This window comes from Heterodontus francisci, chromosome 10 (assembly GCF_036365525.1).
Source record: "Heterodontus francisci isolate sHetFra1 chromosome 10, sHetFra1.hap1, whole genome shotgun sequence".
In the NCBI taxonomy this organism is placed as follows: domain Eukaryota; kingdom Metazoa; phylum Chordata; class Chondrichthyes; order Heterodontiformes; family Heterodontidae; genus Heterodontus; species Heterodontus francisci.
The window spans coordinates 82,013,370-82,038,093 of record NC_090380.1 but is presented as its reverse complement, the minus strand read 5'-3'; the positions used below and the strand labels follow the sequence as shown (position 1 = coordinate 82,038,093).

The window sequence follows — 24,724 nt, the reverse complement described above, 5'->3', positions numbered from 1 at the left end:
CTTAATTACACATGCTTTCTCTTTCTCCATGGAAGGCATGGCCCGAATAGAAATGTTTATGTCCTGCACTGTTAGGGAGATAGCATGCAATTAATTCCTTTTCACAACACTCTTTCATATAACTGAAGGTGAAGGGCACAAGTGAAGTTTATACTTCAGCTCACATAGAGTACTCCCAGCAGAAAGACTATTTATAAAGTCCTTGCTCTGAGAAGGGGAAAAGGGTTAGTATCAGCATAGGAGTGCTGTTTGAGGTGTTGAGTGATTTCTATCATCTTTCTGAATGTCTTTTGATTACCTGCTAAAGCAACACACATTGGGCATACCTAATCCAGCCATGCAAAAGCACCTCATTGGCTACAAGAACATTTTATAGCTGAGAAGCTACAGAGGGATTGGCAATGGTGAGTTTGGAGACATGATGCTATCAGCCATAATATACCTTCCATATATTATGATCCTTCCCACATTCATGTTCTTAATCCTTCCCACTGGGTTAAATTTGCAAAGCAGCTGCATGATGTATGAAGTGCCTTATGATGTTATCTCACTTTGAAGGCATTGTCTTCATCCTTTAAATTCTTCCCAAGATGAGGCAAGAATGGCAGAATGGACCCTGAAACATTGCATTAAACTTCCTCATCATCTTCATTAACACGGATCCTAACACCCCAGAGAATATGAAATGAGTTTGAGGAAGGAGCAACAGATGAAAAGAACCTAAGAGGAAGAAAAAAGATCTAGCCAGGTTGCAAGCTTTGGTTGTATGTCAACTGTATGGGCAAGTGAATCATATCCTACTGCCTTCAGACTGAAGTTAATGCAACAGCAAAAGGCATTTGCTACATCCTTTGAGTCTTCCATGAACATTTACAGCATCTGTTCGAGAAGGTGCAGTGATGCTGTCTTTTAGATGAAACACTTAATCAAGGTCCTGTCTGCCTTTGCAGGTAAATGTAAAAGATCCCATGGCACCATTTGAAGAAAAACAGGGGCGTTCTTCTGGTGTTCTGACCAATAGTTACCCTTCAACCAACATCACCAAAAAACACGTTATCTGGTCATTTATTTCATTGCTGTTTGTAGGGCCTTGCTGTGTGCAAATTGGCTGCCACATTTCCTACATTACAATAGTGACTAGGCTTCTAAAATATTTCATTGGCTTTAGGATGAATTGAGGTTTTGAAAGGCACTATATAAATGCAACTTCCTTATTTTTCTTTTGCTGCTTCACTGATATCACTGCAGTCATAGGGGATGGATTTATGGAAATGTCAGAAAGTGAGAAGCATCTTTGCAACCATTTGCAGGGGAAGCCCAAAATAGTGGAGGAATAAATGCTAAACAGCAAGATCTCACAAACACTGTGACTGGTGCTATTGAGATGTGGAGTACTGAATTGCACAAGTCTGCCACTGCCAGGTTTGATAGAATGAAAGAGCAGCAACAGTGAACTTAATCCACATCAGAGATACTCTATGGACTGCTCTGATGCATCCAGCTAGTGGGCCCAGTAGAGACAACCTGGCAGGAGAATGGTCCAATGGGGCAGATTCTTGCCAAGGTGGCCAGGCATCCTCTTACTTCAAATAGGCCGCTCAAAAGATTGAAGTGACAAGGGCAGGCTTTGCCCTTGTTGGAAATGGCTCCAGTTGTTGCAGGGATATCATTTGACCCTGAATTTAGACACAAGGCCATGACTAATCCAACAAGGCTGCAGCATTCCTCCTCAACCTGCCAGCTCAGTTGTCCCTCAGCTTAAATCACATTGTACATGTAAATAGAAATGAATAATTATGAGAACAGCTTTCATATGTATGACACACCCAACCTTATCTCCCCACCTCCACTCCTGACTCCATGACTACTGCTATGTTGTCCAACTGTCTGTCTGACATCAAGTCATGAAGAGCCAGAACTTTCCCCAACTCAAGATTTTAAAATTGAAGCTATCCTGTTTGAATCCCATCAGAACATGTGTGCCTTTGTCATAAGTGTCATCCTCTTTTCCAGCTGCTTGCTCAGGATAAATCCAACAGCGCAATTTCAGTATCTTTCTCAACCCTGAACAGATCTTCAAGCTCCAAATTCACATCCCTCCAAAACATCACCCTCTTCCATCCCTTCCTCATCCCTGGTGCTACCATAAAATCTCATCATAGCTTTTGTAGCATCAGTGCTTGATTTTTCCAATGCTTGTCTTGCCAGCCTTTAACACATTAACTCCAACTCATCAAGAACTTTGCCTCCCATAGCCTTTCCATAGAAGGTCCCACACATTTATTACCCCGGTCCTTGTTGGTCCCAACTAGCCCCCAAACACCCATCAGAACCCTAGATTTCAAAATCCTTATTCTCGTTTTTCTTTTTGACTAGGCTCACAACATCCCGCGTTATCCAAGGTTCCCGAAACTTGCTAAACTTATCCTTCATCCTCACAGGAACATGTCAGTCCTGGATTCTAATCAACTGACGTTTGAAAGACTCCCACATGTCAGATGTTGATTTACCCTCAAACAGCCGCCCCCAATCTAAATTCTTCCGTTCCTGCCTAATATTGTTATAATTAGCCTTCCCCCAATTTAGCACCTTCACCTGAGGACTATTCTTATCCTTATCCACAAGTACCCCCCTTAAAGCTTATGGAATTATGGTCACTGTTCCCGAAATGCTCCCCGACTGAAACTTCGACCACCTGGCTGGGCTCATTCCCCAGTACCAGGTCCAGTATGGCCCCATCCCTAGTTGGACTATCTACATATTGTTTCAAGAAGCCCTCCTGGATGCTACTCACAAATTCTGCCCCATCCAAGCCCCTAGCACTAAGTGAGTCCCAGTCAATATACGGGAAGTTAAAATCACCCACCACTACAACCCTGTTACCTTTACATCTTTCCAAAGGTGCTGGTGAGCTGCCGCCTTGAACAGCTGCAGTCCATTTGGGGTAGGTACACCCACAGTGCTGTTAGGAAGGGAGTACCAGGTTTTTGACCCAACGACAGTGAAGGAACAGCAATATAGTTCCAAGTCAGGATGGTGCGTGGCTTGGAGGGGAACTGCAGGTGGTGGTGTTCCCATTCATCTGCTGCCCTTGCCCTTCTAGGTGGTAGAGGTCAAGGTTTGGAAGGTGCTGCTGAATGCTGCAGTGTATCTTGTAGATGGTACACACTGCTGCCACTGTGCGCTGGTGGTGGAGGGAGTGAATATTTGTGGATGGGATGCCAATCAAGTGTGCTGCTTTGTCCTGGATGGTGTCAAGTTTCTTGAGTGTTGTTGCAGCTGCACCCATCCAGGCAAGTGGAGAGTATTCCATCATAGTCCTGACTTGTGCCCTGTAGATACTGGACAGGATTTGGGAGAGTCAGGAGGTGAATTACTCACTGCAGAATTCCCAGCCTCTGACCTGCTCTTGTAGCCACAGTATTTATATGGCTGGTCCAGTTCAATTTCTGGTCAATGGTAACCCTCCAGGATGATGATGATGGGGGAATTCAGTGATGGTAATGCTGTTGAATGTCGAGGGGAGATTGTTAGATTCTCTCTTGTTGGAGATATTCATTCCCTGACACTTGTGTGATGCGAATATTACTTGCCACTTATCAACCCGAGCTTGAATGTTGTCCAGGTCTTGCTGCATGTGGGCACTGACTGCTTCAGTATCTGAGGAGAACCGAATGGTACTGAATACTGTGCAATCATCAGCAAATATCCCCACTTCTGACCTTATGATGGAGGGAAGGTCATTAAAGAAGTAACTGAATATGGTTGGGCTTAGGACACTACCCTGAGGAACCTCCTGCAGTAATGTCCTGGGACTGAGATGTTTGGCTTCCGGCAACAACAGCCATCTTTCTTTGTGCTAGGTATGACTCCAACCAGTTGAGAGTTTTCCCTCTGATTCCCATTGACTTCAATTTTGCTAGGGCTCCTTAATGCTACACTTGGTCAAATGCTGCCTTGATGTCCAGGACAGTCACTCTCACCTCCCCTCTGGAGTTCGGCTCTTTTGTCCATGTTTGGACCAGGGCTGTAATAAGATCAGGAGCTGAGTAGCCCTGGCAGAACCCAAACTGAGCATCGGTGAACAGGTTATTACCATGTAAGTGCCACTTAATAGCACTGTTGACGATAACTTCCATCACTTTGCTGATGTTTGAGAGGAGACTGATGGGTCTGTCATTGTCCTGATTTATTTGACCTGCTTTTTGTGGACAGGACATACCTGGGAATCTTCCACATTGTTGGGTAGATGCCAGTGTTGTAGCTGTACTGGAACAGCTTGACCCGGGGCATGGCTCATTCTCGAGTACAAGTCTTAAGTACTATTGCTGGTATGTTGTCAGGTCCCATAGCCGTTGTTGCATCCAGTGCCTTTAGCCATTTCTTGATATCACGTGGAGTGAATTGAATTAGCTGAAAACTGGCATCTGTGATGCCTGGGATTTCAGGAGGAGGCCAAGATGGATCACCCACTTGGTATTTTTGGCTGAAAATGATTGCAAATGCTTCAGCTTTGGCATTTGCACGCATGTCCTGGGCTCTGCCATCATTGAGAATGAGGATGTTTGTGGAGTCTTCTCCTCTGGTTAGTTATAGAGTCATAGAGAGATACAGCACTGAAACAGGCCCTTCGGCCCACCGAGTCTGTGCCAACCATCAACCACCCATTTATACTAATCCTACATTAATCCCATATTCCCTATCACATCCCCACCTTCCATCACTTCTCCTACCACCTACCTACACTAGGGGCAATTTACAACGGCCAATTTACCTGTCAACCTGCAAGTCCTTTGGCTGTGGGAGGAAACCCACGTGGTCACAGGGAGAACTTGCAAACTCCGCACAGGCAGTACCCAGAACTGAACCTGGGTCACTGGAGCTGTGCGGCTGCAGTGCTAACCACTGCGCCACTGTGTCGCCCATTGTTTAATTGCCGCCCAGCTAATTGTCCAACACCATTCACGACTGGTTGTGGCAGGACTGCAGATGTTTGATCTGAAGTTTTGGTAGTTCCCTCCACGACACCCTGGTCCACTCCTCAGTCACCCCCTGACAACTGCCCCCTTTCCTATGGCAATTTCCATGCAAGCACAGGAGGTGCAACACTTGCCCTTTTACATCCTCCCTTCTCACTACCCAGGGCCCCAAACACTCTTTCCAAGTGAAACTTGTATTTCTTTCAACTGTATTCACTGCTCATGATGGGGTCTTTTCTACACTGGGGGGACTAAACAAAGACTGGGTGATCGCTTTGTGGAACACTTCCGTTCAGTCCGCAAGCACGACCCTGAGCTTCCTGTCACTTGTCATTTCAATTCTCCACGTTCCCACTCTGACTTTTCTGTCCTTGACCTGCTACTGTGTTCCAGTGAAGCTCAATGCCAGCCAGAGGAACAGCATCTCATCTTTCGATGGGCACTTTACAGCCTCCCAGACTCAACATTGAGTTCAATATTTTAGATCATAACCTCTTCCTCCATGTTTTTCCTTTTATGTGCTTTTTTTTTGCTGGTTCATTCTATCCCCTCCAACCCCCCACCCCCACCCCCATCTTGTTTCTTTCTTAATCTCTTTACTTTGTGTTTGGACGGTTGCTATCCTGCCATTTAAACCTCATCCAGACGCATCTTCTATTTCCTTACTTGTCCCATTACCACTCCCCTTGGCTTTGTACCATGAAACCTTTGTCATTTAATCTCACCTGCTCGTCACACTATCACAGACATTCCCTTTTGTTCTTCTTTCCCCTCCCCCCCCCTTTCACTTGCTCAAAACCTATTACATTTCTAACTTATGCCAGTTCTGATGAAAGTCGCACAGACTTGAAATGTTAACTCTGCTTTACTCTCCGTAGATGCTGCCTGACCTGCTGAGTATTTCCAACACCCTCTGCTTTTTTTTCCAGATTTCCAGCATCCCCAGTACTTTGCTTTTGGATTGGCTTCTGGATTACTAGTCCAGTAACATAACCACTACGCTACCGTACAACACCTCCCCTTGCAATTGGATCCCCGTCTCTATGTTGGATCCCTCCCCATGATGTCCCTCGACCCGACCTTTCCAATCTCCTACCACTCCCCCACCCCATTCACTTCCCAACTCCCTGTAAATATCCAACCAATATCATTGCTCTCAATATTCATACAGTATTTACCAATAGTACAATAAATGAGAAACTGACAATCCAAATATGCTGGGAAATTTGTTACATCAGATTATACCTGCCATTTATCACATTGTCTGTTAAAAGCTACTGTCTTCTCAGGATATTCTTGGTGTGACGGTACAGTACATGTCGATTAAACTGCATGAAGTGGCATGATAAATTCTATTTTCAAAAGTCTAACCAGACTGTTTCTTCAACATCCAAAGTAGGTTGTACAAATCTTGCAAGTTAATATCCATCATAAATAATTTGAGTTTTAAAGTATCAAAGTATATACAGCAAGAGCATGCAGGGTAATGTACGGCTTTAGTCCTCGCTTCTGTAACTTTGCTCAACTTGATCATGTATATTTGTCATTTGAGAAGCAATCTTACCTTGTCTTCTGTTACAATTAATCTTGCTTTGCTTTAAAGTACCAATACAAATTGGAAGAAATGCTGAAAGGTTATGTTCAGTTCATGGAACATTGATCATTCGCTTGGAGAAAGCTTTGATGAAATGTTGTTGGTCAACAGGAATTGAAAAAAAAACTTGCAGTTGTAATGAGAGCACTGTTTGACCATTTTTGTATCTCAAAAACCACAGGATCCTTTCAGTAGTTTTGGACGGAGTGGGCAGAATCCAAATTACCTGAATTTGTATGTACTAAATTACTACTGTGTAGAAACTTGAAGTTTATAGTCCAAGTAGGAAAATACATCAATTATTGAGGGACAGATCCACTTAATTTTAGGCACTCAATTTGTAAAAGTTGCATGTGATTAGAATTTTCTTTGTGTCAACCATGACTCACATGGTAGCACTCTTGTTTCACAGTCAGAAGTTGTGGGTTCACAGTTCCACTCAAAAGACTTGACCACAAAACCTAGGCTGACACGCTAGTGCTGAACCATTTGAGGTGCTGTTTCTCGATGAGGTGTTAAATCAAGGCCGAGCTGCCCTTAGGTGGACATAAAAGATCCTACGACATTATTTCAAAGAAAAGCAGGGGAGATCTTTCTGGTGTCCTGACCGTAATTTATCCCTGAACCAGCAACACTGAAAGAAATTATCTGATTATTATCATATAGCTGTTACATCTCAATTGGCTGCTGAATTTCCAACAAGAATGACTAACGTACTGATGACGTTCTAATGAAAGGTCACAGATCTGAAACGCTAACTGTTTCTCTCTGCACAAATGCTGCCAGACCTGCTGAGTATTTCCAGCACTTTCTGTTTCTACTTCAAAAGTACTTCATTGGTTGTAAAATGCTTTGGAAGGTACTTTTGAAATATAATCTTTCTTTCTCTGTTAAATGTAAACAAATGGGGGAATTAATCTTTTCCATCAGCCACACACTATTATACTCTTAAATTCATGGGAGCCAATCAGAAAGTAGATTCAGTAATGATGCTGTGCACTTCTCAAGCTGGTACTGAATTGAAGTCAGTCGTGAGGGGCATATAGTTTTAGTGCTCTTCTTTCTGATATACTGAGGAGAACACAAAGGGTTAGAAATTGGCTTGCCCCAATTTTCTGGTGCAGGGGAGTGGGGGGGGGGGGGGGGGGTCATGATTTGCAATGTGCCTGCAGCTGTGCCATTCAGATCGAGGTGCGCAACATGCAAAATTCATGTACCCACCTCATCTGAATGATTGTGACATTAGCTGGTGCACCTCCAGTGCTCTGGAATGCTGCCTGTGAACTCAGCAGGAGGGCAGCATTGTGGTACAGATAGCCTGTTCTTCTTAAAGGCAGGCTGTTTCTTCAATGGAAACTGCAATGTAAATTTTTGCAAAGTGAACATCAGGGCAGACAGAGGGATCCATACTGACGAATTTGGCACTGGAGGCATTAGTGGTGCAGATGGGCCGGAGGGGAGATGCCATGGTTCCATAGAGGGCCAGGAGACCCTCAAGGACCACCCTCAGATGGGAGTGGGAGCAGGTGGCAAGAAAGGTTGATTCCCGGAGGCTAGACACAGAGACCAGGCAGCAACGTCACAAGGGGTCTAATGACTTCATGTAATTGGCCAACGTCAGTGAATACATCTTCATATGACATCTCCTACCCATCACACCATCAGCCTTGCATGCTGCTCAATGCACCACACCCCTATCACTCACCCAGCAACACCCCCGGCACTCAGGACTCACACCAAATATTCACCTTACTCTCACAAGTGTATTAATGCTGCACCCAGCCCTCACTGCCTCCACATACCTCCAGCTAATCAGCTATGGCAGGAACATCACATAAACACAGCACTACACAACTACTGACATTCTGCCTTCTCTCTTGCAGGACATGGTGCACACAATAGAAGGGAACGGAGCAGAACTGGCTGAGTACAAAGATGCCTGCATCTCCTGAACTCAACAGGAGAGATGGCTCTCCACATCATAGTGTGGGCTGCGATGGGGCCCTTAACATCTGATATTGCTGAAAACATGGATGATGATGCCATCTTCCTGCCTTATGTCCTTCTCAACTCCCAGCTCTCCCTCATCCAGCTATTTGGCATGATGAACAAGCTGCTGATGGTGTAACCATGGGCCTCTTGCTTCCCATCTCAACTCCCTTCCCTCACCAACCTTTCTGCGTTCCAGCTTTCAGATACCCAAGAACTGTTCCCTGCGTTATTGCAGTCCCCCGGCTGCAGCGATCCTTCCTACTTCACATCAGTTGTACTGCATTCTTGCCATCTTGGCTCGATTGCTGGCCAAGTCCTCCAATACTCAGTCACTCCTTTGGCTAGGTTCACCAGCACCCTACCCCTGTGATTGCTTGACGGCTTTGCTCCATAAACCTCCTAGTGGTGGCTAGGGCCCTTTGCACTGCTTCTCGGGCTATTCTTCCCGGGACATCATCAGTGTTTAACAAACCATCCCACCATGGGCTGAATACATACCCTACAAGGGCCGTGCACACGAGGTGGAAATCTCCCACTGTAAAGGAGTCAGTGATCTGTAGGCAGAATGTGTGTTTATTATCAGACTCTTATTCTACATATAAGAATCACATCCTGTCCAATAGAAAGCACCACAGCATAGAGGAGGTTTGGACCGTCTTAAAGGCTTTTTCGAGAGGGCTGACCGATACAAATATGGCAAAGTCATTACTGATAGCTCTCAGAGTATTGCAAGAGCAGATGTAATGCTGCAACTTGATACAACATTCTCATGTTGTCATCAAAAGGGTGCCATTTAAACCTGGATCTGTATACCCCTGGGATCCCACCTGATACACCAACTCATCCCTCCCAGGGATACGAAGTTATATCCCCTGAATAAGTACCATTGGCATGTTCTTGAGACACAATAATCAGGAATTTGATTGTGTTCTTCACTCCTCCCGTTATAGGTCATGTAACTACGAGTTCTTGCCTTTCCTGGTCCAAATTAATAAGATCTAATCTTTTCACAGCCTCATGTATGTGTCAGGGGGTCATACCAAATCTTATAACTTCAATATCCAAAGCAATGTTACCTACCAAGTGCCAGGCCAACATGTCACAGGCCCTTCCCTTTGAGTTCTCAAACAAATGGAGGCAGATTAGTCCATCCTGCCACGATGTTCAGTCCACCGTGTTGGACGCCCTCAAGGTGCTACCTCCTTTAGGTACTTGTATGTACTGTCCTGGATCCAGGCATGTGGTTCTGTTGATATTTACGGTGGGCGCTCTCATGTTGCCGCGGTTACCAGGAGGGTGATCGCCGTTGCTGATACCCACCATGCTGCCATTTCTGTAGTGGTTTACCTGAAACAAAATAATTAAGAGATTGGCTGCTGGCTCTCCTGTTGGCAGAAACAGAATGTGAGTCATGTAGTTTGACCTGAGACCTTTGGGAGTGGTGTCATCCTGTGCGGCATTCCTTGAAAATAAAGTACCAATCCCATCCCTTTAAGATTTTTCCTTTTGCCATCTATCAGTACAGGATATACCTGTACCAAACCTCTGAGCTGACACACAGTGATGTTGTTTTCACATTTAGTCCAATATTTACTGTTGTCCAAACAGAAACCACAAAGACAGTGTGTGTAGTTTTGTTTCCTAGAATCGCTTTAAATTTCAGGTTAGAATACCAACTCAAATTAATTTAATTTAATTCATCACCTTCAATTCATTGTAGATATCTGATCAAATTCCTGAAACTGTCAGAAATCTTGTTTCAATAAATTTTGAAAGCTGTATGGTAGCTTAAACTGCTAGCAGAAAGGATTAACTTTCTGCTCGTCTGAAAGGGGGTGGGGCGAATCTTCTCAGATGGACTAGTAATGATGTCACCACCCATTTTCCTACAAAGACAGAAGAAACCACATGCTATGGAGTAGTCTAAACACATTCTTATCAAACAAATGAAAAATGTGTATTTCAGAACATTTTCCTCTGACAACATTTCAAAATTCCAAGCTTTTAGATCCCTTTGTCAAATTCTCTTCCTTTTAACAATTTGAACTTAAAACACACAGATTGTTTCAGACCCAAACTATTTTCTAAGTTCCAATTAGCAGTATTCAACATTAGAAATTACCCTATTCTCACATGTGTGAATTCCTATCCGGATTAAAATTCCCACATGATTATCAAAATACAGTCAAAACACAGTGATTCTTGGCCAGAAATCTCGACTCGAATCTTATAACTTAAACATTTAATTTGTTTACACCTTCCTTTTGATCCAACTCACATTCATCATTGTGAAATTCTTTTTTTTTTAATGTGCTGACAAGTCTATTGCGCAGCCACCCTTTAGGGAAGGAAGCACATTAAAACTTTCATACATATATTATCCACACAATTTCTGCAACACTCATTCAACTTAACAAATTAAGATGAAATAAAGAAAACAAAGGAAATGAAGTATGTCAGAAGTCTTGGTCCTTCATTTAAATCTGCTTAACTTCAAACAGCAGCCTCTCACAAGCCTGGGGGAAAGGAAAGAGTGGTCTTTGAGTTTTTCACCCTCAGTAACAACCAAATAGACAGTGGCGAGTATGATTACCTATCATTCCCCTTAAAGGAACCCTTCTCTCTTTTCCCTTGCCAAAACAAAGCATGTGTTTTAACAGCTTCTCATCCATTTTATACAGCTATCAAAACTTTAAAACATCATGCAGGACCAGTCCACTGAGGGTTAATAAACTTTCAGTTCAGTGACCCAGACAGAGCTAACATGGACAGACAAGGAAATCACAGGACTCTAATATAATACATAAACAGAAACTTATGCACACATAGGTTTGCTTCCTGACTCCTACCTAATCTGTTCAGGACAGTTGCCTAAATTGGTAAAACAACCCCAAATTATTTACTGCTGACCTTCTAAGATCCTTTCCTTTTCCTCATGATTGCTGTGCACCTGCTTTCTTGGCCTTATGTGCCCATGAAACAGAGCTACAATTCCCTTTTCTGTTTTATCCTTCGTTGATTTGTTTGTTCTTTATCTGAGATGACACTTTAGTTTCTTAAAAGTAACTTGCTAAATTACACTGGACTTTTAGCATCTCAAAATTATCCCAAATTCAAATAACAGTGTTGCTGCGGTGTCAGGTTTTGTTAATGTTCCATTAATTTTTTTTCCCAAAAGAAACTTATTTCTCTATATTGTTACGACCAGGTGAGAAAGCTGACTCTTACCCTTCACCTGGTCTTACTGTAACATTGTTAAATTTTAAACACACCATGTTTTGAGCTCCCCTTTGGTGAATCCTTGTTCACCGCTTTCCAATTATGAGACAAAGAAACAGGCACAAACAGGCTTTATTAGGTTTAAAGAAGAAAAGTTGAAATTTATCAAAGTTAAACTTAAACTCTAATTCGGTTAATGCCTATGGATACAAAACACGCCCCATGCTAGCATGCACATGTGAATCACACATGCAAATAGGGACTGAAAGGAGCAGAAGAAAAATAAAGTGGAAAGGTGTGAGGCAATATCTGAAGAATTTGTTACGGTTCTTCGAGCTCACTGTAGAGTCCTTTTGTCGGTCGATCTTGCTTTTCGTTGGGGCCCATTATTCTTCTTAAACCTTGTTCACAGTACAAGATTTTTCTCTCTTGGGGTTCATGTGTCTTCAGTGGGTTTCCATTCTGTGAGAAAGAGATGGAAGCAGACAGGAGAGGCTGCAGCGAGCCAGCCACGAGAGGTCTTTTCAGTCCAGGAGCAAAACAGCTTTCTCCGTTCAAATTCTCTGTGGCTGTTTAAAGAAGACTGCATTTGCTGACAATGCTACCGCTAGGGGGCGCTGTTGTGGCACATGCGCAAATGCAGCATGTGCCACGAAAACGTCACAGACTGCACTGCGACTTTCGGCAGCTGCCAGGACTAAAGATGGCACTGCTCAAATAATCACATGGAGGCAACCTAACGAACACATGTCAGCACACAATGGCGGAGTGAGAGAGCAAATGAGCTGGCCAGGGCGTGGGCCGGGGGGGGGGAGCGAGGCGGGGAGCAGGGGGGGGGGGAGCGAGGCGGGGAGCGGGCCGGAACGGGGGAGCGGGCCGGGGAGGGAGGCGGGGAACGGGCCGGGGGGAGAGCGGGGGAGTAGACCGGGGAGGGAGGGGGGGAGCGGGCCGGGGGGTGAGGGAGTGGGGGAGCGGGCCGGGGAGTGGGCCGGGGAGGCAGGTAAGCGGAGCGGGCCTGAGGGGAGCAGAGCTTCCGACGAGTGGGCGAGCGAACGGCCCAGTGACGGAGGGAAGCGGAGCGGCCGGAGGCAGCAGCGTGGGGGGGGGGGGGGGGGGGGGGCGGGGGGGTTGGTGGTGCGTTTTTCTACGCATGCACCATAAATATGCAATGGCAAAAGACTTACCAAACTGACCCACACCCAGCGACACCAAGTTCTTCGTGCCGCTCGCTCCCCGCGGCTCTCTACGGCCTCTCGCTTCCGGCCCTCTCCATCCAGCCGTTCTCTCCAGCTGCAGATCCCCCATCCAGCCGCTTTCTCCCCTACTTCACAACTGTACTGCAGGCATTGCAGCTCTCTGGTCCCTGCCTTTTGCATCCCTATCTTCAGGAATTTCTGAATTTAACTCCCTCCCACTAACCCCCCACACCCCCTCTCTACCTCCCCCACCTCCCCACTCTTCCCTCACCTCCCCCCTCTCCTCCTCAGACCCCCGCTCCCCTCCACCCCTTCACAACCCCCTCCCTCTTCCCCCTCACAAACCCCCCTCTTCCCCCTCACAACCCACCCCTCCCCCCTCACAACCCCCCTCCTCCCCCTCACAACCCCCCCTCTCCCCCCACCCCTTCACAACCCCCTCTCTCCCCTCCCCTACCCCTTCACAAGCCCCTCCCTCTACCCCCCCCCCCCTCCCCCCACAAGGACCACACCGCAGTTGAATATCTGAAGTGCAGTTGCAAAGTCAGGAAAATAACATCAAAAACCTCAACAATTCCAGGTTTAATTATTGAGAAATTTTATTGTGCATTAAACATTCGAGGCACAGCTGTGCATGGATACATGAGTGTTGTGTTGCCAGCATTCCCGTGAGACAGACAGGCCGAGTCTCTGCTATGCAGAACTAAAGAGATTGTTCCTAGAGAGCCTTGTGGTGAATGAACGTGTGGCTCTCTATTCCACTACTGTATTGTCCATGTGAAGAAGGCAAAGTCACAAGAGTCTGAGCTCAGTCTATTTTTTAGAACATTAGAACATTAGAACATTACAGCGCAGTGCAGGCCCTTCAGCCCTCGATGTTGCGCCGACCTGTGAAACCATCTGACCTACACGATTCCATTTTCATCCATATGTCTATCCAATGACCACTTAAATGCCCTTAAAGTTGGCGAGTCTACTACTGTTGCAGGCAGGGCGTTCCACGCCCCTACTACTCTCTGAGTAAAGAAACTACCTCTGACATCTGTCCTATATCTATCACCCCTCAACTTAAAGCTATGTCCCCTCGTGTTTGCCATCACCATCCGAGGAAAAAGACTCTCACTATCCACCCTATCTAACCCTCTGATTATCTTATATGTCTCTATTAAGTCACCTCTCCTCCTCCTTCTCTCCAACGAAAACAACCTCAAGTCCCTCAGCCTTTCCTCGTAAGACCTTCCCTCCATACCAGGCAACATCCTAGTAAATCTCCTCTGCACCCTTTCCAAAGCTTCCACATCCTTCCTATAATGCGGTGACCAGAACTGCATGCAATACTCCAGGTGCGGTCTCACCAGAGTTTTGTACAGCTGCAGCATGACCTCGTGGCTCCGAAACTCGATCCCCCTACTAATAAAAGCTAACACACCATATGCCTTCTTAACAGCCCTATTAACCTGGTTGATAGTTAAATTGGCCATTATAAATTGCCCCTAGTATAGGTAGGTGGTAGGGAAATATAGGGACAGGTGGGGATGTGGTATATGGAATTAATATAGGGTTAGTATAAATGGATGGTTGATGGGCGGCACAGACTCGGTGGGCTGAAGGGCCTGTTTCAGTGCTGTATCTCTAAACATAAACATAAACCTGGGTAGCAACTTTCAGGGATTTATGTACCTGGACACCAAGATCTCTCTGCTCATCTACACTACCAAGAATCTTCCCATTAGCCCAGTACTCTGCATTCCTGTTACTCCTTCCAAAGTGAATCACCTCACACTTTTCCGCATTAAACTCCATTTGCCATCTCTCAGCCCAGCTCTGCAGCCTATCTATGTCCCTCTGTACCCTACAACATCCTTCGGCACTATCCACAACTCCACCGACCTTCGTGTCATCCGCAAATTTACTAACCCACCCTTCTACACCCTCATCCAGGTCATTTATAAAAATGACAAACAGCAGTGGCCCCAAAACAGATCCTTGCGGTACACCACTAGTAACTAAACTCCAGGATGAACATTTGCCATCAACCACCACCCTCTGTCTTCTTTCAGCTAGCCAATTTCTGATCTAAAGCTCTAAATCACCTTCAACCCCATACTTCCGTATTTTCTGCAATAGCCTACCGTGGGGAACCTTATCAAACGCCTTACTGAAATCCATATACACCACATCCACTGCTTTACCCTCATCCACCTGTTTGGTCACCTTCTCGAAAAACTCAATAAGGTTTGTGAGGCACGACCTACCCTTCACAAAACCGTGCTGACTATCGCTAATGAACTTATTCTTTTCAAGATGATTATAAATCCTATCTCTTATAACCTTTTCCAACATTTTACCCACAACCGAAGTAAGGCTCACAGGTCTACAATTACCAGGGCTGTCTCTACTCCTCTTCTTGAACAAGGGGACAACATTTGCTATCCTCCAGTCTTCCGGCACTATTCCTGTCGACAATGACGACATAAAGATCAAGGACAAAGGCTCTGCAATCTCCTCCCTGGCTTCCCAGAGAATCCTAGGATAAATCCCATCTGGCCCAGGGGACTTATCTATTTTCACACTTTCCAAAATTGCTAACACTTCCTCCTTGTGAACCTCAATCCCATCTAGCCTAGTAGTCTGAATCTCAGTATTCTCCTCGACAACATTTTCTTTCTCCACTGTAAATACTGACGAAAAATATTCATTTAACGCTTCCCCTATCTCCTCTGATTCCACACACAGCTTCCCACTACTATCCTTGATTGGCCCTAATCTAACTCTAGTCATTCTTTTATTCCTGATATACCTATAGAAAGCCTTAGGGTTTTCCTTGATCCTATCCGCCAATGACTTCTCGTGTCCTCTCCTTGCTCTTCTTAGCTCTCCCTTTAGATCCTTCCTGGCTAGCTTGTAACTCTCAAGCGCCCTAACTGAGCCTTCACGTCTCATCCTAACATAAGCCTTCTTTTTCCTCTTGACAAGCGCTTCAACTTCTTTAGTAAACCATGGCTCCCTCGCTCGACAACTTCCTCCCTGCCTGACAGGTACATACTTATCAAGGACACGCAGTAGCTGCTCCTTGAATAAGCTCCACATTTCGATTGTGCCCATCCCCTGCAGTTTCCTTCCCCATCCTACGCATCCTAAATCTTGCCTAATCGCATCATAATTTCCTTTCCCCAGCTATAATTCTTGCCCTGCGGTATATACCTGTCCCTGCCCATCGCTAAGGTAAACCTAACCGAATTGTGATCACTATCACCAAAGTGCTCACCTACATCTAAATCTAACACCTGGCCGGGTTCATTACCCAGTACCAAATCCAATGTGGCATCGCCCCTGGTTGGCCTGTCTACATACTGTGTCAGAAAACCCTCCTGCACACACTGGACAAAAACTGACCCATCTAAAGTACTCGAACTATAGTATTTGCAGTCAATATTTGGAAAGTTAAAGTCCCCCATAACCACTACCCTGTTACTCTCGCTCCTGTCGAGAACCATAGGGCCGCACGGTGGCGCAGTGGTTAGCACCGCAGCCTCACAGCTCCAGGGACCCGGGTTCGATTCCGGGTACTGCCTGTGTGGAGTTTGCAAGTTCTCCCTGTGTCTGCGTGGGTTTTCTCCGGGTGCTCTGGTTTCCTCCCACAAGCCAAAAGACTTGCAGGATGGTAGGTAAATTGGCCATTATAAATTGTCACTAGTATAGGTAGGTGGTAGGGAAATATAGGGACAGGTGGGGATGTTTGGTAGGAATATGGGATTAGTGTAGGATTAGTATAAATGGGTGGTTGATGGTCGGCACAGACTCGGTGGGCTGAAGGGCCTGTTTCAGTGCTGTATCTCTAAAAAAAAAAAAAAAAACCATCTTCGCTATCCTTTACTCTACATCTCTGGAACTATTCGGAGGTCTATAGAAAACTCCCAACAGGGTGCCCTCTCCTCTCCTGTTTCTAACCTCGGCCCATACTACCTCAGTAGACGAGTCCTCAAATGTCCTTTCTGCCGCTGTAATACTCTCCTTGATTAACAATGCCACACACCCCCCTCTTTTACCATCCTCTCTGTTCTTACTGAAACACCTAAATCCCGGAACCTGCAACATCCATTCCTGCCCCTGCTCTACCCATGTCTCTGAAATGGCCACAACATCTTGGTGAATGTTCCCCAAACGCATCCCAATGTGCGCTCCCACTTCATCCATAAATGCAAGGTTCCTTTCCGTATCGTGACAAGCTCCGCAGTATGATCCAGTTGCCTTCGTTGCTTGAATGCTGACGTTAAGTCTCAATGATTGTTTTCTCAAGGGCATGTTTTACGTGAAAAGAAATAAGGAAAGAACATCAGTGTCAGAGCTTTCCTCCTCCAATGAAGTTACTGTTGAGCATGCTTTATGTTCTGCAGTAAAGGCATGTACTGATAACACCGCCAATGAATCACTTAGTACCCAACTCAGCTGTAGGAGTCACGATGATGTTACTGCCCCTATCTCGTGATGGTTCAATGCTGCTCTCAGGGAAAACATGAATGATGTGAGGGTGCTGGAAAAAGAAGCACATTTCTTTTGGACTATGAACATAAAGCAGGCCATTTAGCCCAGCTGTTCCCTGCTAGTGGTTATGCTACTCGTGCGCCTTCCCACCCGCTCCCATTTAATCCTGCCTACTACTATCAGCATCACCTTCCATTTCTTTCGCTCTTATCTACCTTTGCCTTCAAGCAACACTGAGGATGGAGAACGGTGTGGTTGCACTCCCACCTCACCAGTTGTGTACTCAGCAAGAGCATTCACATTTGTGCTACCACTGGACACGGCATGCTTATTTCTTTCAGTGCTCAGTCTCTTCTTTCTGAATGTTCCCCAAGTGCTTGACCACTTTGGACGCCCTCTCTGCTTGACAGGCAGCAGCTGGCAATTGCGGAGTCTCACAAGGCTCTGCATGGTTGTTTCAAGGGCGGATGGGGAAACATGTGGCTGTGTGCCCATGTGCACTGCTCTGATGAGTGCAAGACCAGAGCAACTTACAACAGGGACTGGAGCACATGTACTGCCTGCACATAGCCCCAGACAATGGAAAGGATTTTAGTGCAGTGCAGTGGACTGAAGCACATGCAGTGCCCCAGACAATGGAAATTTTTCAGAGCAACTTACAACAGCAGAGCAACTTACCTTGGAGCAATCTCCGCTTTCTAATAAAAATTAAGCAGACTGAAATCTCCAAAACGACTAAATAATTGCGATAAAATGCCCGACGAAACCTCTCCTTCCATTTTCAGAAACTCGCGCCGAAACTTTGACGCATGCGTGAATATCAGAAGGTTGACGCATGCGTGAATACCCGTTGGCGTTGCATAAAGTGCATGGGCAGAGGCCGACCAGGCGCATTGCCCGAAGAAGCACACGTCATGCGATGATGTTATCGGCGCATGCGCAGAGAGCAGGAAACAGTCTGCGCATATGCGCACTGCGGCGCAGCCTGATGATGTCAGTGGCAGGCTCCGTTGTCAGGAATCACTTTGTTTAAAAAAACCTGCAACAGCCAATTAGTCATGTGACCAGCTGGCCTAATCAGTCCTGGCCCTTGTGAATTGTCTTGTCCTAGCAGACCTTGGAATGTCTCCTCTCCACACAATACCTGGTGATCAAAGGCCCATTGTGGGTTGAATTGGAGCAGGAATAGCCCCATTGTCCTTTCAATTACTGTCTGTCAATATGCAAAAATGTCCCCCTCACTCACTCTAACCTGTCCCCCTCTGAACTTGAGGCACTCCGTTCTCTCAGGTCTAACCCCGACATGGTCATCAAACCTGCAGACAAGGGTGGTGCTGTTGTTGTATGGCGTACCGACCTCTACCTTGCAGAAGCTCAACGCCAACTCACAGACACCTCTTCCTACCTCCCTCTGGACCATGACCCCACCACCGAACATCAAGCCACCGTCCAAAGGACTGTCACTGACCTCATCTCCTCTGGAGATCTTCCCTCTACGGCTTCCAACCTCATAGTCCCACAACCCCGGACAGCCCGCTTCTACCTCCTTCCCAAAATCCACAAACGGGACTGTCCCGGCAGACCCATTGTGTCAGCCTGCTCCTGCCCCACTGAACTTATTTCTTCCTATCTTGACTATATCTTTTCTCCGCTGGTCCAGTCTCTTCCCACCTACATCCGTGACTCTTCTGACGCCCTACGTCATTTTGACAATTTCCAGTTTCCTGGTCCCAACCGCCTCCTCTTCACTATGGACGTCCAATCGCTCTACACCTCCATCCCCCACCAGTTTGGTTTGAGGGCTCTCCGCATCTTCCTGGAACAGAGGCCCAACCAGTCCCCATCCACCAACACCCTCCTCCGCCTGGCTGAACTTGTTCTCACATTGAACAACTTCTCCTTCAACTCCATGCACTTCCTTCAAGTAAAAGGTGTCGCTATGGGTACCCGCATGGGTCCTAGTTATGCCTGTCTTTTTGTGGGATATGTCGAGCATTCTTTGTTCCAGTCCTACTCAGGCCCCCTCCCCCAACTCTTTTTCCTGTACATTGATGACTGTATCGGTGCCGTTTCCTGCTCCCGCCCCGAACTAGAAAACTTTATCAACTTTGCTTCCAATTTCCACCCTTCTCTCACCTTTACATGGTCCATCTCTGACACTTCCCTTCCCTTCCTCGACTTCTCTGTCTCCATCTCTGGGGATAGGTTGTCTACCAATATCCATTATAAGCCCACCGATTCCCACAGCTACCTCGACTACACTTCTTCACACCCTACCTCCTGTAAGGACTCCATTCCATTCTCCCAGTTTCTCCGTCTCCGACGCATCTGCTCTGATGATGCTACCTTCCATGACGGTGCTTCTGATATGACCTCCTTTTTCCTCAACCGAGGATTTCCCCCCACTGTGGTTGACAGGGCCCTCAACCGTGTCCGACCCATTCCCCGCACCTCTACCCTCACCCCTTCCCCTCCCTCCCAGAACCGTGACAGGGTTCCCCTTGTCCTCACTTTTCATCCCACCAGCCTCCATATCCAAAGGATCATCCTCCGCCATTTTCGCCACCTCCAGCGTGATGCCACTACCAGTCGCATCTTCCCCTCCCTTCCCCTGTCAGCATTCCGAAGGGATCGTTCCCTCCGCGACACCCTGGTCCACTCCTCCATTACCCCCACCACCTCGTCCCCGTCCCAGGGCACCTTCCCCTGCAATCGCAGGAGGTGTAATACCTGCCCATTTACCTCCTCTCTCCTCACTATCCCAGGCCCCAAACACTCCTTTCAGGTGAAGCAGCGATTTACTTGTACTTCTTTCAATGTAGTATACTGTATTCGCTGCTCACAGTGTGGTCTCCTCTACATTGGGGAGACCAAGCGCAGACTGGGTGACCGCTTTGCGGAACATCTCCGCTCAGTCCGCAAGCAGGACCCTGAGCTTCCGGTTGCTTGCCATTTCAACACTCCCCCCTGCTCTCATGCTCACATCTCTGTCCTGGGATTGCTGCAGTGTTCCAGTGAACATCAACGCAAGCTCGAGGAACAGCATCTCATCTACCGATTAGGCACACTACAGCCTGCTGGACTGAACATTGAGTTCAATAATTTCAGAGCATGACAGCCCCCCATTTTACTTTCATTTTTAGTTATTTTTTCTTCCTTTTTTTTTACATTCCTTTTTACATTTTTTACAATCTTTTTTTGCATTTATTTCATTTCATCTTAGTTTGTTCAGTTGGCTTACCCACTGTTTTTTTCAGGTTGTTTTTCTTCAGGTTTGCACTTGCTGCTGTTCAATATTCAGTGTATTCACACCTATTCTGTACTAATGCTTTGTCTTTCAACACACCATTAACATATTGTTTGCCTTTGCTCCGTGACCTTATGGTCAGCTATGTGGCCTGGTCCAATCTGCACCTTCTCCTTTGTTATCTCTTGCCCCACCCCCACCTCACTTGTTTATAATCTGTGACTTTTCTAATATTTGTCAGTTCCGAAGAAGGGTCACTGACCCGAAACGTTAACTCTGCTTCTCTTTCCACAGATGCTGCCAGACCTGCTGAGTGATTCCAGCATTTCTTGTTTTTGTTTCAGATTTCCAGCATCCGCAGTATTTTGCTTTTATTTATGCAAAAATGTCTTTCCAGCCAGTCTGGCAGCCCTTGTAATAGGCCTTCTCTTTTTCCCAGCAACAATTTGAAATTTAACACCAATGTTACGAAATTAATGTGTCTCATTCTTGACAGGTGGGGGCCTGCATGACACCTCCACATCCAGGGGAATGAAATGTGATTTGAGAAGTGCATTTCATTAAAAGGTGGATAGAAAATTATAAGATACAGAAAGAAAAACCATGCATTTCTCCAATTCATTTCCATTCATTTTGGCATGTGGTTCTTTGGGGAAGTTTTTTTTTTCAGTTTGTCCATTGCCATGACTGCCCAGGGGCTTTGTTCCTGTTGAGATATTTTTTTTTAAAGAAGTCAGTAGTGGGCAGGTCTATCCTGAACTCCCTTTCAGTGCTTTGTTGAGTCATGCAAAGGCTAATGACTTCAGGGGATGGGTGGTTTACTTTTCCTCTGACAGTGGGGGAGATTCTTTGTTAATCTCCCTTTTGTCCTCTGGGACACTCCTACCTGCAGGTATTTGTGCAGACCATGTTGTAACCCCCTGCGACACTTCGACCAGGTGAGGCATCACCCTCACGGTTTCTCTGCATCCTAGAGGTCTCTTTCTTTGTCTTTGCAGGTTCCGGTAAATGCTGTTAGCAACACTGGTGGGGTGCTTCTAGAGTCTGCATTTATGTAGGAGGATATGGAGTCTAACTTTTCATGTTTTTCAGAGTTGGCAGACCGGACAAAAGGGTTTTTCATCCAGGAGTCCTCCCAGACTTCCTTTAGCTTGTCCTCTTGGTCGCATTTTCCCCTTCACTTTCTAAACTTTTGCCAGCCTGTGCCTGCCTGACCCTTTTTGTTCTCGGTGGGGGTCCCTTACAGTTCACTAGCCCTCTGCTGGAGGGTCCTCCTAACACTGGTACAGGACTTAGGGGTGCAGGTTTCACTGGAGGTTGGGGTTTCCCCTCAACCTGGCATATGTGGCAACTCCTGCAGTAGTCCACCACATCTTTGTGGAGTTTTGGCCAGTGAAACTGCTGTCTTATGTGGGCTTTGTTCTTTAGTATACTGGCATGTGCAGCCACTGTAGTTTCGTGGGCCCTTCTTCATATTTCTCCCCGGTACCTCTGCGGCACAACTAACTGGTGAACTACTGCCCACTCCTTGCTCTCAGGTCTGTGGGGCAAACTCCATTTCCTCATCAGTACCTTATTCTTTAAATAGTAGCAATCAGCGACTCCCTCTGCTTCACTTTCACACTGGGCAGCCTGTGCTAACTCTTGCAATACTGGTCAGCTCGCTGAGCCTCAACTAGGAAAATCCATTTAATTAATTCCCTGGGTCTCCTAATTTTCCAAAGAAAGTCTCGGACAGGCAGAGCTCATGGTCATCTGCCTGCAGTGCCAATGCAGTCTCCTCTGGGGGAGCTGGTTTGATCATGGCCTGATCCACTACACATTCAGAGAATCTGCAGGAAACCGTCTCCTGCCATGGCCCTGTCTCTCTGACCTTCTGCAGTCTTTCTTTCACTACTAGGGGGCTACCACCTTCACCCCGCCAGATCATTACCTAGGAGCAGGTCAACCCCGTCCACAGGCAAACTAGGGACAATCCCTACAGTCATCAGTCCCAAAGCTAGGTCACATTCCAGATGCACCCGGTGTACAGGTACAGGCATACACTGCCCTCCAATACCATTCACCACCATTTTGGTGTTCATTGCAATCTCTGGAGGATAGGTCAGGCCGTTTCCCAGTAAAAGAGATCTGGTGGCCCCTGTGTCCCTGAGAATCACTATGGGCTTGATTACCGCACTCAAGGGGTATGGGGTTACTTTCCCTTCAAACACAAAACCCTGAAAGCCTTCAGGAATTCTATTGGCTTTTCCTGCACTAGCCATAGTAAGCTTCCTGGATTGCACTCTTACTGCAGTTAAAGCCACAGCTTGATCTGCTGTGCTTTCCATTAGGGTTACGTCTTTACCAAGCAGGTGTGCCCTGATTAACCCTACTGGTTTTCCCTTTAGTTTCAGCAGTCAACTCTTAAATGCCCTGCTTAATCACAGTGAAAGCACAGAGGTCTCCGGGTCTCACTCTTGCTCACAGCACCTTCCTTTTTGGCTGGAGGAGGGCCCCCTGTGTCTCCTGCTTTTCTTTCTCTCCCAGGACTGCTTGGGCTCCTATCACCTTCCCACACTTGTCCTTTTCAGATCTGTGGGGGTGATTAGGAAAGGTTCTCCCCTTGGAAACCGACTTATCGATGAAAGCAAACTCATCAGCCAGAATGGCTGCTTGCCGGGCTCTCTGGAGCCGCTGCTCCTCTACAAGGGGCTTTATGAAGAGTGGGTGAGAGTTTTTAAATTCCTCTAACGCAATTACTTCTGTGAGATTCTCATAGCTGAGCTGTACTTTAAGAGTCCTCAGCCAATGGTCAAAAGCCAGCTACTTACAATCTTTCAAACTCCAGATAAGTTTGATTAGCTTGCTTCTTGAGGGTTCTAAACTTTTGGCAATCGCCTTCAGGTACTAATTCATATGCCCCGAGGATAGCATTTTTGGTCAGTTCATAATTTGATGAACTCTCATCTGGCAACAGGGAATAAACCTCATGGGATTTTCCAGTTAGCTTGCTTTGTAGTAAAAGAGACCAGGTCTCAGTTGGCCATTTTAGCTGCCTTGCCAGTTTCTCAAAAGAGACAAAAATACCTCTACATGTTCCTAATTGAATTTTAGGATTAGATGAGCTAGTTTTAATAATTCTGTACCCATCCTTGAATTTTGCTCCTCCATATTGGCCATGCTTTCGCTGGGGTTACACTGTCGCCCCCTAATTAGCTCAAGCTGCTTCAACTCTCTTTCTTCGCATTCTTTCTGGAATATTCTTTCTCTTTCTCTCTCCTGTCTCTCCTGTTCCTTCTAATGTCTTTCTCTCTCTCTCCTGCCTTTCATTTTCTTCTTGTTCCTTGTGCAAGGCTCTTTTTCCCTGTCTTCTAATTCAAGTTTCCTCTGTTCCAATTGTATCTTTGCTAATAGTACCCTGTCTGGGTCTACTTCTAACACTGCTTCTGCTTCTTCAGATTCAAGGGAAAAATGATTGGCCACTGGTCTTAGAAGTTCATACTTCCTAGCCTTGCAATGTACAGTAATTGCACACTGCTCAGCCATTTTCCTCAACTCCTCCATAGACAATATTCATAGAAACTATCTTGACTGCTTTTTATTTCAGTTTTTCTCCAAATTGTTTTTCCTCTTAAACATCAAAACATCTCCATCAGGGTAGACAACATTTTAGATTAAACTCCAATTGTTTCCACACTTTTGACATTTTTGTAAGAGTTTCCTAACCCAAGGATTTTTTTAATACAACAAAGATGATTCAAAATTCCAATTCACAACAATAAACATTTAAAAGTCAAAGCTGCCAATGTTATATATGAATGAGCTTTATATCTGGAATTAAATACCCACATACCATGAGATGATAACTTCACAGTTCATTGTGGTCACAAATTAATTTCCAGTTTTCCCAACTTAACAGGACAGTTAACCTTAATAATTTAAACTTAATTCAAATCAATGCTCATTAACTACACATAGAAGAGAATAGCATGTGCTTTTTTAAATGACTGTAATAAACCAAAAACAAAAG

At 45.8% G+C, this 24,724-nt stretch overlaps 1 protein-coding gene across 2 annotated transcripts in view; it reads right to left on the bottom strand.

Moving 5' to 3' along the window:
• Positions 1-24,724, bottom strand: part of si:ch73-264p11.1 (uncharacterized protein LOC100000923 homolog) — a 102,083-nt gene that overhangs the window by 39,896 nt on the left and 37,463 nt on the right. Inside the window, exon 1 of one of the 2 annotated variants that reach the window (XM_068040877.1) lies at positions 6,544-6,708. The exons of the other annotated variant lie outside the window; for it this stretch is intronic. The gene's annotated coding sequence lies outside the window, so the exon portion shown is untranslated. Of the gene's footprint in view, positions 1-6,543; positions 6,709-24,724 lie in introns of those variants that run through there. 2 annotated transcript variants of the gene reach the window in all.